This window comes from Panthera leo, chromosome A1 (genome assembly GCF_018350215.1).
Source record: "Panthera leo isolate Ple1 chromosome A1, P.leo_Ple1_pat1.1, whole genome shotgun sequence".
NCBI lineage: Eukaryota > Metazoa > Chordata > Mammalia > Carnivora > Felidae > Panthera > Panthera leo.
The window spans coordinates 88256284-88274679 of NC_056679.1; positions in this window are offsets into that span (position 1 = coordinate 88256284).

Below are 18396 nucleotides of genomic sequence, written 5' to 3' on the forward strand. Positions count from 1 at the left end.
ACTGGGGAACGAGGCGGGTCTGCCCGCGGCCCCGCCCACCCCTGCTGCAGCACGCACGCGCAGACTCCTGGCTGGGGGCGGGAGTGCCGGGACAAGGACTCCGCCCCGCCCCGAGCCGCGCCCCTCCCGCCTCTGCGCTTGCGCACTCGCTTCCCCGACTCGGGGCTGAGTCCGTCCGCGCCTCAGTCGCGCTTCTTAGGGGAGGTGCCAGGTAGAACCCACCGGTCCATTTTGTAGATGGGGAGACTGAGGCGAGGAGGGGATTGCGGCCCCGGGAGAGGCGGCGCCCGGGTGCAAGAGAGGGTTCCTGTTTCCTCCCCGGCCAGGCAGTTCCCAGCGGACCAGTGGGCAGCGGGCTGCGGTCCCTTTCCCCGGGCGCCAACCCCCGGTGTGGTAATGGTGGCCACCAGTAGGTGGTCCGGGTCCTGGAGTGACCCAAGCAGCCGCGCGCGTGCCCGGAAGAGCGCCCCCGGGGAAGCATGCTGCAGATCACATGAAGAAGCCTTCCAGTTGGACAGGCTGAGCAGGAACCAAGCCAAGCAGGGGACAGTACTGCTCTGGGGTGGTCAGGAGCCCAGACCCAGGAAACTGGAAGGTGGAGACCCCTTCTCCGGGAAACCTTGGGCGGATCAGAAGGGAGACGCGGACAGTCGCCTCCCTTCTCCATAGTCTCCAGGCTCAGGACTTGGCTGTGGACCCCACATGGAAGCTTACTCTGGCCTCCTGCCAACCCCGGTTCCCCCTCCTTTCTGCCACCTGGGCTCCTCCCCCCCGCCCCTCGTGCTGGTTTGAGGGGTCTCCCACTCGAGAGGGTTGTTACGATTGTTGGAGGGGTTCTCCAGACCCGTGTGTTGTAGAGGGCACAAAGCAGGGCCATCACTTGTCAGAGAAGGGCATGAGGTATTTTGCTGCCTGTCGAGCAGCCTCCTGCTCCTCTCTGCCTCCCTCCCCCGCCTGCTCCAAGCTGGGGGGCTGCCCCAGTCCTCCTCAGCTGCCCTTCAGCCCCAAACAATGACAAACCCGTCTTCTGAGAGGCTGATGGCCCTGTGAGCCAGGCCTTGCAGGTCCCACCTGGCAGTCCCAGCCTCCCCAGACCTCACCCCTTATGGATGAAGCAGTCTGTGATCTGCACCGCAGCATCTGCCCCCAGTGCTATCATCCTCCCTCCTCTGCCTGAGGCTCCCAGCTCAAATGCGACCTCCATGGATCTGCTTGGGTTGTCTGGGGGTCTCTCCTGCCCTAAACATGCCACAAATGCTCAGGCAAAGTTACCCTCAGGAGTATGTATCTCTAGGGAGTGACACAAAACCTTCTGCTGGTGCTGGCTCCCCACCCCCAGAGAGCCAATCTCCCACCAAACATCTTCTGAAGCTTCCTTTGAAATTTAAGCTGTGAAAAAAATATATAGGCATGAAAGATACATGCACAGTTTTAGGAAGATTAATTCCTGTGTATCCACCTCTAGGTAAAGGCATTCACTTTCCCTCTTGATTCCATCCACCTGGTGTGTCCTCTCCGGAGGAAAGGGACCATCTGCAGGCCAGGCCACACATTTATGGGGGCCCCATGCAGGCACAGCAGGGGAAGGATCCCTGCCCCTGGCAGGGAATGAGGAAGTGCCAGGTGGTTACCTGGGGAAACTGAGGCCCAGCTGCTCATCTGAGGTTACCTAAGGTTACCTAGGGCCTCCCTGACCCTCCTCCCTGGAGTCTGGGGATAGGGATGGATGGATGGAGCAGGGCGCCTGCCCAACTTCAGCCAGGAGGGGGCGAGGCGAGCTGTCTACAGGGTCCTGCAGCCCACATTCTCACTTTCAGCCAGACCACAGGTGTGGGGGCTGGCTGGGGTTTGGGGTCGAGCTCCTCTCCTCTGGGGGTTCCCAGACCCAGGACCAGGTCAGACGCCAGGATGCTAAACAAGAACCCCCCATCCCAGGGAAGAGACCAAGGACTGGCTGGAGCAAAGGGGCAAGAGCAGGAAAGACGGGGAGTGCAGATGTTCACACCCTCCAGGACCCCCAGCCTGGCAGGCACCTCACACAGCTCTGTTTGCGGCCCCTGAGAAGTGGGCAGTGTTCGCGGCAGACTGAGTCTGCTCAGGGAGGCTTAAGCCCACTGCAGGTCATGAGGCTGCGACTGGGGCCCGAGGATCTTGGCCTCTAGCAAGCCTGCGGCCGACCCCACACTGCCTCTCACGACACAGGCACTTCACTGCCTCTGTGCTGCTCTCTGGTTATCCTGGGTTCCTCCACAGCAACATGCATATCCCCTCTAAGAGTTCTCTGGATAGCGTGCGGAGAGGGGCCCTGGTGTTGCCTGTGTCTGGACCCAGAGAGGACCCCGAAACCTATCCAGACAAGTGGGTACGGAGAGCGCCCGTACCCTTCTGCAAGAGCCCACCCTTCTGCATGTCCTTCCTGGTGCAGCCTGAAGGTTGACCATGTGGGCCCAGCCCTCACATCCACACCTCATTTCCCCCCCACTCCAGGGCTGCCCTGCCCCTTGGCCTGGGCCTGGGGCTGGGCCTGGGCCAGGGCTGCAGCCAACCAGGCCTTGACTCTTACCTCTTTGGTCATCCCAGAAGGTCATGGCCACAGAGCAGTTCCACTCACGTGAGAGTCCTGTGTTACCTCAGGGCCTTTGAACGTCCTCATCCTCCCCATAGCTGCTCCTGCCTCAGATTCCTCATCTTATGTCAGCCCCTCCTTGCCCTGCACCCCTACTGTTGAACCCTCACCCCAGCCCTGCCCCTGAGGCTCCTTGCCATTCCTGAGACATTCCTGGCCCGGGGCCGTGCTCCCTTCTGTGCTGGGGTGGTTGGTTCTCCCTGGCAGGCCAGCTCCACCGGGCAGGGCTGTTTCCAGCCTGGTTCTCAGTCCTGCTCAGCAGGCACCACAGGGGGTGGGGGGGTACCCTTAGGACCTTCTGCTTGACATTTCGCATCTCCTGCCCTTTTGAATGTGGGCGTCACTCCCAAACAGCAGTGCGCGCAGGACCTGCCACAGAAACCTCAGATACTTTGATGTCACATTGTAGCTGTTGCAGGAGCAGGGGGAATGTTTCTGCTCCCACACCACTGAAGCCAGGGAGGGTGTCAGCTGCACCTGGTGCTGCTAACCGAGGCCACCAGGCACAGCAGTCCTGCATGCCATGCCCCTTCCATGAGGCCCTTCACTGTCGTGACTCCTGGCTTTCTGGGGGTGCAGTTGGAATGCAGCCAGCAGGACCCCCTGCAGGTGTTGGGTCTGGGAGGTTGGTCTGGAAGGTTCTGACCACCCTCACTGCATTTTGGGATCTGGCGTCCTGTCCATACAATCCTCACCCCTAAAGTCACGTGCCCCAGATGTTTGTCAGCTTTCAGTAACTGGATCTGTTCCTTTTGAAATGGTGCATCATTTATTCTAGGCACCGATCAAACCTCATTCTGACACAGGGCCCATTTCACCAGGCTGTCAGGGGGCCCCGGCAAACACAGCCTCCCCACTCTAGACTGACGGTGGCCCCCAACATCTGCGGGTCTCAGATGCCCCTTCTGCTTGTGAGACGGTGGCAAGTAGTCTGCCTGTTCCAGTATCAGCCCCACCACCTGCGCCACTCCCTCATGGTAGTTAGAATGGGGTCTCTGTGGTTGACCTGGCCCTAGCCTCCACCCCAGCCAGCAATGGGTGTATTTGCTGGATCGCACAGCTGAATCTGTAGCCAGAAGGACTTAGTGCTTCCTTTTTTTAAAGTTAATTTATTCTGAGAGAGAGGGACAGAGCACAAGCAGGGGAGGGGCAGAGAGAGTGGGGGAGAGAGAATCCCCAGCAGGTTCCATGTGGTCAGCACAGAGCCTGACACAGGGCTTGACCTCACGAATGGTGAGATCATGACCTGAGCCGAAATCAAGAGTCAGACACTTAACCGACTGAGCCACCCAGGAGCCAGAAGGTTTTAGATCCACCAGGTAAAAGCATGCCTCCCGCCAGCTGGAGAGGAAACCAGGAGCTAGCAGGGGGTCAGTTTTGTTGCCAGGCTGTGTGGACACGTGCACCGCAGGCTGCAGTTCATCCGAACCACTTGGGGCATGGCTGGATCTCCAGGTCCCACGGATGTATTGGTCTGGGTTCTGCGGAGAAGGGGAACCATAGGGACATGCAGAGATCTAGACGAGACAAGATTTATTATGGGGATTGGCTCCCACGGTTCCGGAGCCCGGGAATTCCAAGACTCCGCTATCCACAAGCTGGAGACCCCGGAGAGCCTGGTGTCATCGTAATCGCTGAGAACCAGGGGCACTGGTGTCTGGGGGCAGGAGATGAAGGAGGTGTCGCTCAGGCAGCAAAAGAATTCCCCTTCCTCTGCCTTTCATTCTATTCAAACCCGGGTGTTGGAGGAAACCCACGTGCTTTGGTGAGGACAATCTTTGCTCAGTCCACAGCTTCTGATGCTCCTGTCTCTGGAATGCCCTCACAGACACACACCCAGGAATGACACGTTCCTGGCCATCCAGGCAGCCCTCAGCCTGGTCAACATGACGCAAGATTAACCATCTCTGCAGGGCTGGGTGCGGCCCAAGAACCTGCTAACAGGTTCCCTGCTTCTGGCCCAGGGGCCCTTTTTGGCAGGAGGCCAGGGTGGGTGACATAGGGCAGTGCCACACCTACAGACTGCAGCCCCAAAGCTCTTGGATTTGGGTTTCCGCTGGCAAGTGTCTGCCTGTGCACCTGCTGTCTGGCATGCATGGGGGTGCAGACTGCCAGTGCGTTTCAGGAATCTGCACTCTGGGAAGAGCCCCCTTGCACCCCCAGCCCCGTCCATGCCTGGGCCTGGCTCTGTTGCTCCCCCGCCCCGATTTGGGGGGTACTCTACCTGATCCCGGGGCACATTTCACCCCCAGCCTCCGGCCAGGCCCATGGAGAGTGGCCAGGGTGCCTGTCTGTTGGGCACCCACTTCCCCAGGAGCCCAGGTCCCGGTGGGGCGGGGGAGGGGGAACCAGTCTTTGCTCCCATTCTACTGGGGACAGCCAGCTTGTCTTAGAGTCCTAGGACTCACCCACCTCCTCCACCTCCACAGAAGAGGACACCAAGGCCTGAGGACAGGACCAGTGGCCGTGGTGACCAGTGGGGTCTCTGGGAACGGCCGGCCGTGGCGAGTAGACAGCCCAGTCCTGGTGCTCTGCCGAGTTTTTCTCTTTTAAATTGGCACGCACAGATATTCAGTGAGCCTGGGGATGTGGACACATCTGTGTGTACCCCGTAACACCCACACCCCAACAAAGGTGCACACCACGCTCACCCCCGCAGCATCTTCCAGCTGCCATGCACCTCACCCCCGGCTGCTGCATCCCGCCGAAGGGGCCGTCGCCAGTCCAGAGGGAGCTGTGAACACAGCTGCAAGGAACACCCTCATGTGGCACTGTGGGAAATGCTTTCACTTCCACAGTGCCCGGAGTGGGGTTGCTGGTGTGTGCGCAGCAGTCCCTTTATGCTGGGACCAGATTTCTGGAGCAGCTGTGCATGTGGCTGCACCCCCCAGCAGAGGGGACAGGGTGAATACTCACAATGGCCTGGCCAGGCTGGGCTCCCCTCCTGGGGGGAAGTCTCAGACCTGGGTCTTCCCTGGCCTCATTGGCCCCACCGTCCACAGTACACCTCCTTTTCTTGCCCCCTAATGTCCTTGTTGGGGACAGATGGTCCTGGTCCTCTCCTGTGGCACCCCTGCTCTCTGCCCTCTCACCTGAAATAAAGCCCAAGCCTGCCTCTCTCCTTGGGGGCCCAGGGAGGAGAGAGGGGCCCTCCCATTTCTGAAGGAATCCTCCCTCGGATCCTGCAAAGAGACCAATGGGACCCTTACCTGGGTTCTGAGTGGGTCACCCTGCTGATGGCCACCAGCAGGGCCTGCATCTGAACTCAGAGCTCCTGGGAACCAGGTTTGCAGTGTCCTATCAGGGAACACGGCTGAGTACATGGAGCTGCTCTGCTCTGGGGGGTTGGCACTGGGGCCTGTTTGAGTTAGAGTTCTCTGGGAATGTTCAGGGGCTGGCAGTGCAGCCAGGTTGGCAAGGGGCCAGCACAGAGCAGGGAACAGCTCCATAGGTTGGGACAACATGAGTGAACTACTGTTGCTGGTGGCATGCAAGAGGAGGCTGAATGGCTTTTCAACACAGGAGGCATCAGGTAAGGCTTGCTCAAGGTGAGCTAGAGCTAAGATTCCATTATTTCTTGAGTAGAAGTAAGTCAGAGGTGGGAGAGGAATGTGATGATGAGAACAGCTAGACTAGAGGGGCTTCCTTTTGTCCTTGGAGAACATCTGAGTATATTATACCCTGTTGGGGGGAGAGCAATGTAGGTAAAGGGGTAGGGGTCCCTTCGTGATGTGGTCAGTTGGGGTGGATGAAAGACCTTATATGGGGACCTGAGGTGTGGCTGGGGAGGGCCTGGCACCCAGTGAGGTGGTGGTGGGGGGACGGAGGAAGGAGTTGAGCCCCCACAGGTCGTGCAGGGGGACACAGATTGTGAGGGGTACAGTCCCAGGCTCCACCTGGATGAAGCTGTTCTCTTGAGGTCCACGCACCAAGGGTGAGGGGGGCTGGTGTCTGTGTCCCTGTCTCTGCTCCCTCTCCCTCTTTCAGGACCCGGACAGAGGACAGTGGGAGGGAGGGACCCCGCAGAGTCTGGGGGACACAGAACGCATTCTGGCTTCTGGAAGCCCTGGCCATGAGCCCAGGAATGTGGGGCACCGGCAACTGTGAGAGGTGGGGAGGACCCTCCTGGAGTCTTCAGGCCTCCAGGGCAGGGCCACATCCCACAGACCACACCCCAGACTGCACTGCCCCCAGCTCAAAGTAGCTGTCAAGTGGGGCCGTGGGCCACTGGGCAGCTTCCTGATGGCCCAGTAGGTGCCCAGTGCTCCGCTGGGTGGAGGACTTGGAGCTGAGGGGCTCTGCTGTGGATTGGGGGCTAGCCCACTGCTGCTGCACATGCAAGGGTGTCCAGGACCCCAGACGAGGCCCCCCACCCGCCTGTATGGTCCCTGTTCTGGTTCTGTGGCCTGGCCACAAGCTCCACAAAGCTTCAGATGAGTCTTCATACATGATATCTCATCGTTCTGGGGCTCGGGACCTGGGGCATCTCGGGGACATGTACTGGCCTGAGGTCTTGCATGAGGTGCAGGAGATGGCCACAGTGCCTATGTTTACCCCACAGGTTCTACAATGGATGGAGCTGTGTCACCCCAAATTCCCGGTGGTCCAGGACCACAGAATGTGGGCTCATGTGGAAATGGGGTCTTTGCAGAGGTGATCAAGGTGGGGTATCTCGAGGTGAGAGCATCCTGGATCAGGGTGGGTCCTTATGAGACAAGGGAGGGGGTTTGAGATGGCCACATGGTGACAGAGGCAGATATTGGGGAGACATGGCCACGAGCCCAGAACGCCTGGGGCCCTGGCAGCCGGGAGAGGCAGGAGGAACCCTCCTGGAGCCTTCTGAGGGAGTGAGGCCCTGTGACACCTTGACCTCAGTCTCCTGGCCTCCAGACCTGGGGGTCTGTCCTAGGCCCCCCGTTTGTGGTACTTCATTAGCAGACCCAGGGCCTTGGGCAGCCTTCTGTACTCACTGAGCTGGTACACGGGCTGGAAGGATGGGGACCCCGTGGACACCGTGTCTCTTCTCTGTGCCTGTCCTGGTGCTGCCTGCACACAGCAGCCACAGGGTGGCCCACTTCTTGCCGCTGGGCAGGCAGTCGGCTGTGGGGCTCAGGGCCACCTAGCGGTCACAGTGGCTCTGGCTCTTGGGGACAGAGCAGTCCCCTCCTGGGCGTCCCCTGCCCTGCACCCCGCTCCCACCAGCAGAGCAGGCCTGGCATTAGCTTACCAGAGAGCACCCCCTCACCCTGCTTCCCTCACTTGTCGCCCCCAAAGCCCCATGTCTGCAGGAAGCCAGGCATGTAGAATGTTGGCCCTGCAAGCCTCAGCCAACTACCTGGGGAAAGACGGGCCACTGTGGGGCAGGGCTCCCTTGCCTGCTGGCCACCCTCCCCACCCGGGCCGCAGGCCCAGGCCTGGAGCACATGTCAAGATGCATGGACTCTCTCAGGGCTGCAGACATGTCTCACTGACCATCCCATCATGCAAAGCCCAGGCACCTGGACGACAAGCAGGGGTGCCACGGGGGTCAGACACCTAGTGAGTGGCCCGGTCAGAGGCACCGAGTGAAGCTAACAGCCTCCCCCTCTCTGTGCCCATGGCCTCTGCCATCTGATGCCCTCTTCCCCCCAGCTCATTCCAGTTCACAGGCCTCAGGTCCTCCGGGCCCTGTAGCTCCTCAGCTCTGTCCAGGCTCCTGCCCCAGGGCCTTTGCACTGGCTGCCCACCCCAGGCAAGCTCCCTCCCTCCCTTTGTGTACCTGTGCTCTCCCCCTCCTGCCTCTCTCTGCCCCTATGCCCCTACCTCTGCTTTCTTCTACTACACATGACACATTTGATGCATTTTTTGTTTTACTGTTTTTGTCCCCCAGTGAAAGGCAGGACATTTGCATGGACACACTATATAGACACTCACTAAGTGCTTGTCAATTGTTCCTGGGCAGATGACTGACAGGAGAGCAGGGTGGGTCTCAGGGGCAGCCAACAGGCTCAGAGAGGGGCCTGGGGTCATGCTGGGGTCTGCTGGGTGGAAGGCCACCTGGTGGTCACAGTGGCTCTGGCTCTTGGGGACAGAGGAGAGAGATCCGAGGAGATCCAGGCGGAGACGGTCAGGTGGGGGCGCTCCTGCCCAGGCCACTGCCACCGGGCTGGGAACTCTCCATGCTTTAATTAAAGCCCGCCCCTCCGCCTGACCCCACTCTGCCATCACATTCTCCACTTAATTGGGGCCCTTCAGAGCGGCCGAGGTTAATTAAAAAGCCCAGCTGAAGGCATCGCGGTGTCCTGGCATCTGCCGCCAGAGCCTGCCCGCGCCCAACCCGTCTCCCCCCCCACCCCCATCCCCTGAGGGCCATCCCCTAGACTGTCGCCCCACCTGGGCCCCTGAGTCCACCTCCTCACACCTTGCCCCTCAGAGATCCTGAGTTTCTGGCCCCACCAAGGGGCGGGGGACATGGCCTGAGTTAGGTTTTGTCCAGCCCTGGGGTCTAGGCACTGCTTCTGGCTCCCAGGCCGGGGTGGGCTGGCCTGTCTTCTGCAGCCCAAATCCTCCACCCACGGGCCCAGCTGTGCACCAGAACCTGAGGAGCCCCTTTTCTAGGGGAGGGAGGTCTCAAGCCTCTTCCCACCACCCTGTTAGGATATCTGTGAGGAAGAGACCAGAACTGGCCGCAGACAGGCTCCTGGCTCCCCAGCTGGTTCAGGGCTGTGGGTTCTCTGTGAGGGCAGCTGGCATGGGGAGATGAGGGGATCTGAGGCCCACCAGGTGAGAAGCCGGTGACCCTGGGGTCTGTGAGCCAAACCTTCAAAGACTTCATATCCCCAGGCCTGGCTGCAGACAGGGAGACACAGGCCATGAAAGGCCAAGGCCCTGGCAAAAGCTGGCCTTGTTTGGCCACAGATGGGAGGAGAGAAGGTCACAGCATCATGCTGCTGCCCACACCCCCAGCATCTGGACCTCCAGGCAGTGTGCCGGGTTGCCCAGAAGAGCAGGGCTGGGACTGGGGGAGCCTGAGCCGGCATCCAGGTCCCGTTGGGAGGTCTGGTGTTGTTTATGGCCAGAGAGAAATTATCCCTCATGACACCTGATAGTGGAACACAGCCAGTGCTGGAGGCCACAGGTGTGCTGAGATCTTGCTGGGGCTGCTGCCTGAGGGCTGCAGAGGGAGCCCTGGGGAGGCCCTGGTTGGTTTCCCGGCACAGATATGTCCCCAAGGGCCTGCTCAGAGCCCCCAGGGCAGGGGACACAGGAAGCCAACACGTCCCTCCTCTGGCTGAGGATGCAGGCACCTGACCTGTGGGACTGGGTCAGCTCATGGTGGAGGGTCTGTCCAGGGGAGGCGCTTGGTCTGGAGCCAGGAACGAAACATGTGACAGGCCCTGTGACAGGGACAGGCGGGGAGTCCCCCACCTGCAGCACCCCCCTCCATCAGAGTCCCCACCATACCTGTTACCCTCACAGCTGTCTGGAACCAGGCTGCAGTCCCAGTGCTTGGAGGGGAAGTCGAGGCCTCCAGGTCTGGGCTGAGCTGTCTGCTGGTCCAAGCTGGTTGCTGGACCCCAGCCCCACCAGCTTCCCCACGTCAGCCATCTGTCCTCCCTAACTGGGAGGAAACATCTGCTCCCCCCATCCCACCTCACCCCCGTCTCCAGGAGTGCTGGCAGGGATATGGGCCGCTGGGGCAGTACTGGGTGGCTCACCAGTGGCCCAACAGGGGCATTAATGTGGCTCATCCAGCCTGGCCTGCCTAAGGCCTGGGGCTGGGGCTGGGGAGGGTAGACCTGTTGGGAGCTGGGTCTGCCGGTAGGCAGAGAGCTGGGCCCTAGAGCCAGGAAGGGCTCCTTTGGAGGCTCTGGTCTGTAGCTCGAGGGACAAGGCAAGGAAGGGCTTGGCATCAGAGCCCTCCCCTGGCCACCAAGGCACATGCACACACATGCAGAGCTGTTCAGGCTTCCCTGTGGCTGAAGCGGTGGAGGCAAGGGTGAAAGAAGGCATGGGGGGTGGGTATGACTTAAGGGCTCTGCTTCCCCTGAGACTCTGCCAAGTGCCTGTGGGCAAGCCATGCCCTAACTGCTGTCAGTCTCTCCGACATGAATCAGAGGACCCCCTTCAGCTCAGAGTGGGACCAGATCGCAGATCGCAGCAGGTGCAAGCTGAGACACAAACACCATCCTGTGGGCACTGGGGAGCTATGGAAAGTTCTGGAGCAGAGGAGGAGCTGGCTCCGGGCTGTGGCCAGGAAGGTGGTGTGGCCCCCCGCCTCAGTTCCCAAGGTTCTGGCCCAGGCCTGGGACTTAAAAGCACACTCAAGGAAGAGTGACTTACAGGGCTGCAGACCTCAAGTGGCCCTACTCACTTTCCGCCTTGCTTCTCTGCAGACTGCAGGCTACAGGCTGGTGGGGCCTGGTCTAGCAAGAACCGTGTGGACTGTGGACAGAGGGGGTGCTCAGACGCTCTGGAGGCTCTGCACGGGCCTGCCTGCTTCTCTGCACCCAGTTCTCAGGCGAGGGACAGACAGGAAGGCAGTGCCCTTGTCCCACAAGCCTTGCGCACTGAGGCTCCAGCCTTCCCACATTCCTGCCGTCTGCTGTGCAGATGGCTGCAGGGCTGGGAAGGGGTGTGTGTGTGGGGGGTGAGGGGGGTCCTGACATTTGCCATTGGGACTTGGAGGAGGCCTGTTAGGTGACAGGGACTGGGCTTGGATGCAGGGCACCCCTGGGGAAGCTGGAGCCCACAGACCTTCTCTCTGGAGGGGCCTTTCTGCCATGGAAGTCTCACCTCCTCCTGGAAGCCCCCCCAGGATTGACTGCAATGTGCCAACCCTCCCACTTAGATGGGCTGTGGGAAGCAGGACAGCCTCGTCCTTTAGAGTTGGGGGGGATGAGACACCCCTAGAGCTGGGCCTCCACAGTGGGGGGTGGGGAGGGTGGCAGACGATGCCGTCCCTGCCAGCTGGCGTGTTTGGTGGACGAGTCCTGGTCCTCACACCATAAACACCAATTTGCAGGGCCCCAAGAGCCAAATGACTGTTTACCGTGCACTCCAGAGACTCAAATAAAAAAGGGAGAGAGAGAGAGACGTGATTGAGGTGCCAGCCTGCAGCTAAACGTCTATTAGCACCTTCTGACTAGCTCCTGTCCCAGCTGCCAGGCGGGCGGTGGCGGCTCCCTGGCTGGGGCCCTCCCAGGGCTTCCCTGGTGCCCTGGGCACCCCGCCTGGTCCTGGCAGCTACAGGGATGGACTCCCACAAGTGGAGGGGGCCTCAGGGGCCTGGGAGAGGATGAAAGAGCCATAGAAAGTGTGCCCCATGTTCACCTCCTCCTGGAAGCCCTTCCAGGTGACCCACAAGGTAGCGAAGGGGCCATCACCACCTAACCCTCCAGGGCCAAGGTCACTGGGCCAGGTGGGAGTGTGCTCCCATCTCCCCCACTTTATGGAGGGACATGGGGGTGGCCTAGCCCTCATGCACTCACACAGGGGAGAGCGCCCTAATCCAGCATGCCTCAGTTTACCCATTGGTGCCTATGAACACTAGGGCTGGCAGTGCCCCACCCAGGTGGGATGGGAGAGGCACTGTCCCAATCTCCTCAAACCTTGGATGTTGTCCTTGGGGATCATGTACAGTCCACACTGAGCTTATCCAGGTTGGAGGGTGGCATAGACAGGTCAGGTACTCTGTTCCCGTTTTAGCCAGAGGCCAAGGAGCTTCCAGAGAGGAAGCTGCTGACTGCCAGCCCGAGACCTCACAATACCCTGTCCTTAGGATAACAGGAAGGCTTCATGAAGGCAGATGGGGTTCCAACAGGGAAACGGATGTCAAGAGGGATGAGCAGGTTGGGGAGGACCTGGGGCTTGGGGTGAGGGGGAGCAGAGGGAGTGAGGTCACTCCAGGTCATCCCAGACCGAGCCCCAGGGCAGGGCCATATGCCCCAGACCCCAGGGCAGGGCTCTGTCCCCCAGACTGGGTCCCAGGACAGGGCTGTGTCCCCCAGACCCTAGAGCAGAGCCATGTCCCCCAGACCAGACTCCAGGGCAGAGTCATGATCCCCAGACCAGACCCAGAACAGAGCCGTGTTCCCCAGATGAGACCCCAGGGCAAGGCAATGTCCGCCAGATGAGGCCCCAGAGCAGAGCTGTGTCTCCCGGACTGGGCCCCGGGGCAGGGTTGTGTCCCCCAGACTGGACTCCGGGGCAGAATCATGATCCCCAGACTAGATCCCAGGGCAGGGCTGTGTCCCCCAGACCCCAGAATAGGGCCATGTGCCCCAGACCAGACCCCAGGGCAAGACCATGTCCTGCCAGACTGGACCCCAGGGCAGGGCCATGTCCCCCAGACTAGACCACAGGGCAGGGCAGCATTCCCCAGATGAGACCCCAGGGCAGGGCTGTGTGCCCAGACCAGACTGCAGGGCAGGGCTGTGTCCCCCAGACCAGACCCCGCGGCAGAGTCATGATCCCCAAACAGGATCCCAGGGCTGTGTCCCCCAAACCCCAGGGCAGGACTGTGTGCCCCAGACTAGACCACAGGGCAGGGGCAAAGACCTGGCCAGGGGGTCCTTGGAGCCCATTCAGCCCAGGCTGAGATGCAGGGCAGGGGGTCACACCATGCAGGGCCTGGGGACAGGGTGTGTGTGTGTAAGGGGGGTGGGCTCAGCACTCGGTGCCAGGCTGGGGGACCCAGAGCTGGCCCTGCACCTGCTGCCCTGGGGGTCCCAGCACTGGGAGGTTCTGGCTCAGCACAGGATGGGGAGGTGGCTTGAGGAAACTGGGAGTCTGGGAGTCTGGGGGAGGGAGAGCTGGTGGGGGCTCAGAGGAGGGGGCTGGCCACACCCCTTCCAGGACTTCAAAGCTGCTGGCCTGGGAGTGTGAGATTTGCAGGGGGCTGAGCCAAGGGGGGCCTGGTGGGGTGAGGCCCCACCACCTCCGGGCCTTTAATATGGTTATTCCTCTCCTGTCTCAACTACCTGCGAACAGGCCCACCCGGCCCATTTCCTGCCCTCTCCAGGGCTTCGGGAGGGGCTGTCAACTCTCTGGAGAGGGGGAGAGGCAGAAAGGCTGAGAGGCCAGGCCTGGCTGCCCGGCTCTGCCCTCCTGAGTGGGGGTCAGGGCAGGGCTGGGGGGGCTGGGCCAGGCTTCAGACAGGGCTCTGGATGGAATATCCCACACCTGCAAAAGCCAGGAGCAGAGAGGCCCTGGGGAAACCCCCTCATCCCACTTCCTCTTGCACTGGAGGGAAACTGAGGCCAGCTAGTAGAGTTGAGGGTTTTGCCTCCTCATTCACTCAGGCTCTTCTTCCCCACCCCCCTCGCCCAAACACCAGGCCTGCTCTGCGGCCCCTTGGGGCAGGGTCAGCCCATCCTGGCCCCCTTCTGGTGGGCTCCTCCTCTCTCTGCCCTGGAGCCAGGGAGAGCTGAGACCATCTCCACGGTGGTCTTGCTCCCAGGCCTACAAGGGGGACTCACACTCAGCACCCAGAGGCCAGAGCCTGCCCAGGTCCCTGATATGTTGTGTGTCCTCAGGTCAGCACCTTGCCCTCTCTGGGTCCCCGGGGAACAGAGCCTGGTCTGGCCGACCCCTGAGGGTGGCCCTGCCCCTGCATTGTCCCTTGTGACCTTGTGGCCATGCCCACGCATTGCCCCCCACCCCACCCGCCTCTCCAACCCTTTCATCTGTGGAGCCCCCAGCACCTGATACCCAGCAGGTGCCAATTAGGGCGGCTCCTGCCTGGGCCCTGACTCAGAGGTGCTGTGTGGCCACGCTGTCTGTGTGTGGTGGATGGAGCCCAAGGGTGGCTGGAGAAGGGCACCTGTCACCCCCTACCTCCAGGCCTGACACTGTGCCGAGTGTCTGATCCAGCTTTATAGCCCAGGATGGCCTTCGGGCTGCGTTCAGACTCCCCTGCTCTGGACTCACCCTGTGGAGGAGGCTGGCTGCCTGTGCTCCTGCCTCGGCCTGGGCCCTGTGCACTTAATCACTGGCTCCTTCTTATTAGAGCATCGGCCTACAGCCCACCTGGCCCAGGGGACCCCCGGGGGCCCCAGCTGGGGATCCCCAGTGGTCAGCTGCAGCCCTGGAGCAGGGGCAACCCAGCCTGCAGTACACCTGGTGGCAGCACAGCCAGCAGGAGGCCATAGCCTTGGGGTGGGACATGGGAGGGCCAGCCCAGTGAGGTGTGGTGGGAGGGGTACTGGGAGTTCAGGGCAGGGTCTGTGTCCTGCCCCACTGCCCCGCCTGGCCCCATAGGTTCTGTCCTATGGGATAAGGCCATGACTCCTCACCCCCAGCATATCTCTAATGGCCCTCCCTCTAATCCTACAGGGCTCTGTTGGATTGCTTACTCCTGCCTGCCCTGGGTCTGTGAATCCCTGTCCAGAATCCCCTTCCTGCCCTGGGTCTGCATCCCCTTGTCTGAGATCCCCTTCCTGCCCTGTGTCTGTACCTTCCTGTGTCTGTACCCTTGCCTGCCCTGGGTCAGCACCCCCTTGTCCAGAACCCCTTCCTGCCCTGGGTCTGTACCTTCCTATCTGGGATCCCCTGCCTGCCCTGGGTCTGCACCCCCTTGTCTGGGACCGCCTTCCTGCCCTTGATCTGCACCCCCACCTTGTCCAGGATCCCCTGCCTTCCCTGGGTCTACGCATCCCTGTCCAGGGCCCCTGTCCAGCCAGCTGTGGCCTTTCTGCAGAGAACAGCTCTTCGCCCCTGTGCCCTCAGGGATGCCCTGGGGCCCAGACACTCCGGATACTGAGCTGGCGGGCACAGGGCTTCTCTCCGTCTGCCCTGGTGAGGCCTCCTCCAGCCTGCCCCAGCCCCCTCCCTTCCAGCAAATGGCCCCTGCAGGGTGGCTGTGCTGGGCCTGACCTCTAAGAGGGTGGGGGCTGGGTCTTCAGCTCTTAGCTTCCTATCATCTCTCTCCCATCCCTCACCCATCCCAGCCTGTGCCCCCACCCCTGACCCCTCTGCTTTTTCCCTCCCTGTGCATTGGTCTGGCACAGCACACAAATGGGGCACAGTAGGGCAGAGACAGGAAGAGGGATCCTGCACCTGGCTTGGAGAGGTAAATGTGTGGCCTTGGGAAAGCCCCAGCCCCCACTGCTGCTCAACCCTGCAGACCCCACATACCCCGAGTAGAGTGGACGTGGGTGGGCAATAGCCACGGAGAGACCAAGTGGGACTCTGTCCAGAAGGATGCCTTGCTTACCCTGGGGCTCTCCCTGCCTGGCCTGAAAGGAGGGTAGGGGGCCCCAAAGGCAGGGTCACCCCATCCTCATCCCCAGGTCTTGAGCATGGTGCTGGGATGCAGCCCACCATACACTTAGAAGATGCTGACCCCTGCCAAGCCTTGCACACTTGAGCTATGTCCTGCCACAGAGGGGAGGCCAGGCACCCAGGGTCAGCTCTGGCCCCTGGCCTGACGTGGACATGAACAGGTGGGGGCCCCTGGGGGATCCGGGCCTCGTGCAGTGGCTCTCTGCCAGCAGGAGATGTTCCTCATGGCCTCCAGGCTGGATTCCAGCCAGGTGAGCTGTGGTGTCTAAGTTGGCCTTGGCCAGAGGCAGGAGAGGCCAGGCCCAAGAGAGGCACCCTGATTTTCAGGCTCTGTCTCAGCTGGCGAGTCTTGAATTGAGGTGGTCTTTCTTGCCTCCCAGCCAGGCCAGGCTGCTGGAAAACCCTGTGACTGGGCCATGATGTGGACCTCCAGGAATGTTCACTGAGTGAAGCGTACTGTGGATATTTGGGGACATGTGGGGCTTACAGTTGACCTGGGGAAAGGCCCACGGCACCACTGATTTGTGTGAGGTCTTCCCGCTGCACGGCACATCCCCGGAGGCAGGCAGGCCTTCCCCACCCCTCTGCACCCCTTCCATCTGTCTGCAGTCTGCCCTGCCCCAGGACTCAGGGCCGCCTCTTTTCCTTGGTGGCCATCCCTCTTCCTTGTCCTGGACTTCCGGCCTGTGGAGGCCACAGCAGAGGCCCCAGGGGTCCCTGAGGCACGCTCCTCTGTCATGGCCTTCAGACATCTCCCCTCCCAGAGGACCACCTCCAATCCAGCCCCTGTGCCTCGCCAACCCATTGCCAAAAATCCAGTACAATCCAGGCTCATTTAGTTCTTCTTCTTTTTTTTTTTTTGTTTGTTTTTTACTTTCCCCATGGTTGGAAACTCACAAGCTATGACTAAAATAGTTTCTTTCATAGAAAGAAAAGGAAACCGACAACAACAACAACACATCTGTTTGTCTAGCTCCAGTGTATGGTGGATATAGCAGCATCGGAAATAAAATTAAAATAAAAAATGCACAATTCAAGGCAGAGGGAGGTTGTGTCCCCAGAGGTGTGCCGGGCACCTTGCCTGGGTGCGGGCCCTCAGGGCCAGGGGCTGGGGCACATTTCACAGTGGCAGAGGCTGGGTGGGGACAGGTCTCCTGGTGGGAGGTCCCTGTGGGTAGTGGCCAAGGGTCCATCAGCCTCTGGTTCCCAGGCAGGGCAGATGAGTCAGGGGGAGGCTCCAGAACAATGGCCAGTGGCAGCCAGGTCAGGCACACAGCAGCAGGAGCTGGGGTCAGTCCTGGCCACGGCGGGGGGTGGGGGGGGTGGGCAAGGGGAAGGAAGACCACCCTTCTGGGGGCTGTGGGTCCTTTTCCTGCGGCATGGGTGTGGACCCATCCTCCTCAAAACTCCCAAACAACGCAGCCCAAATCCAAGTGAGCATCTGAGGCAGGGTATGGAGTCTGGCAGGGCAGGGGCTGGACGGCAGCAGAGATGAGTTGCTGGGGCGGTCTGGCCCCCTTCCTGCCTTCCTCTTACAAGGGCAGTGGACCAGGGAGGTGCAGTGAGGTCCAGAAACTCAGAGGGAGACAGGGTGGGGCTGGAAGTTTCCAGTTCCAGCTTTGCTCCTCTCCGGTGGATGTGAGATGTGAGGACAGGGAGGACGGTGGGCCAGGCAGTCTGCATAGTAGAGGTCCCAGCTCATCAGGTCTGACTGCAGCCAGGGTTCCTGGGAAGATGGCCCGGGGGGCGGTCTGAGGCAGGAGCACATAGCAGCCAGGGCACAGCTAGGCCTCGCGGGCCAGGCCCCTCTGCTACAGGACTCCTTGTCTTTTCCCCAGTTCTTGGGGCTCAGTAGGGTGAGCGTCTTCCCGGTAGGTTCCTGGTTGCGAGCTGTGGCAGATGCCAGGGTGAGGGAGGGGTGTCATAAGACCTCCAGTCGCCTGAATTGTTGCAGAGCACCAGACTTGGAGGGTGGACTCCAGGGCCCATAGGAAGGGGTGGGAGGGCCGGATGCCACCCCACGGGGTTCCCGCGGCTAGTTCTGCCCTGAGAAGCTGCTCCTCTCTCGGGCGAGGTGTAGCGGAACCTTACAGGTAGGCCGGTGGGGAGGAGGGGGGCAGCACGGGAGCCCCGCCCCCAGAGATGACCCCTCCCCACCCGGTAGCTCCACCCACGGACCCCGCCCTTCCAGGGATAGCTCCACCCCGCCCCGTCCCCATCCAGAAAGCCCGCACCTGTGTAGAAGAACCCCACCCCACTCAGGAACCTCACCCTTGCCCTACCACAGGTTACCCTGATCCCATCCAGGGGAGTCCCAGTCCTGGGGCCCCGCCTCCCGAGAGAAGCCCCGCCCCATCGAAGGAAGAAACCAGAACCAGTCGGAGGACCCCGCCCCTATTCAGGGGTCCCTATTTCCGCCCTTCTAGGGAGGAGCCCACCCCCATCCAGGAGCCCCACTCGGAGGCCCGCCCCCAGAGAGGAGCCCTGCCCCATTCAGGGAGGAAATC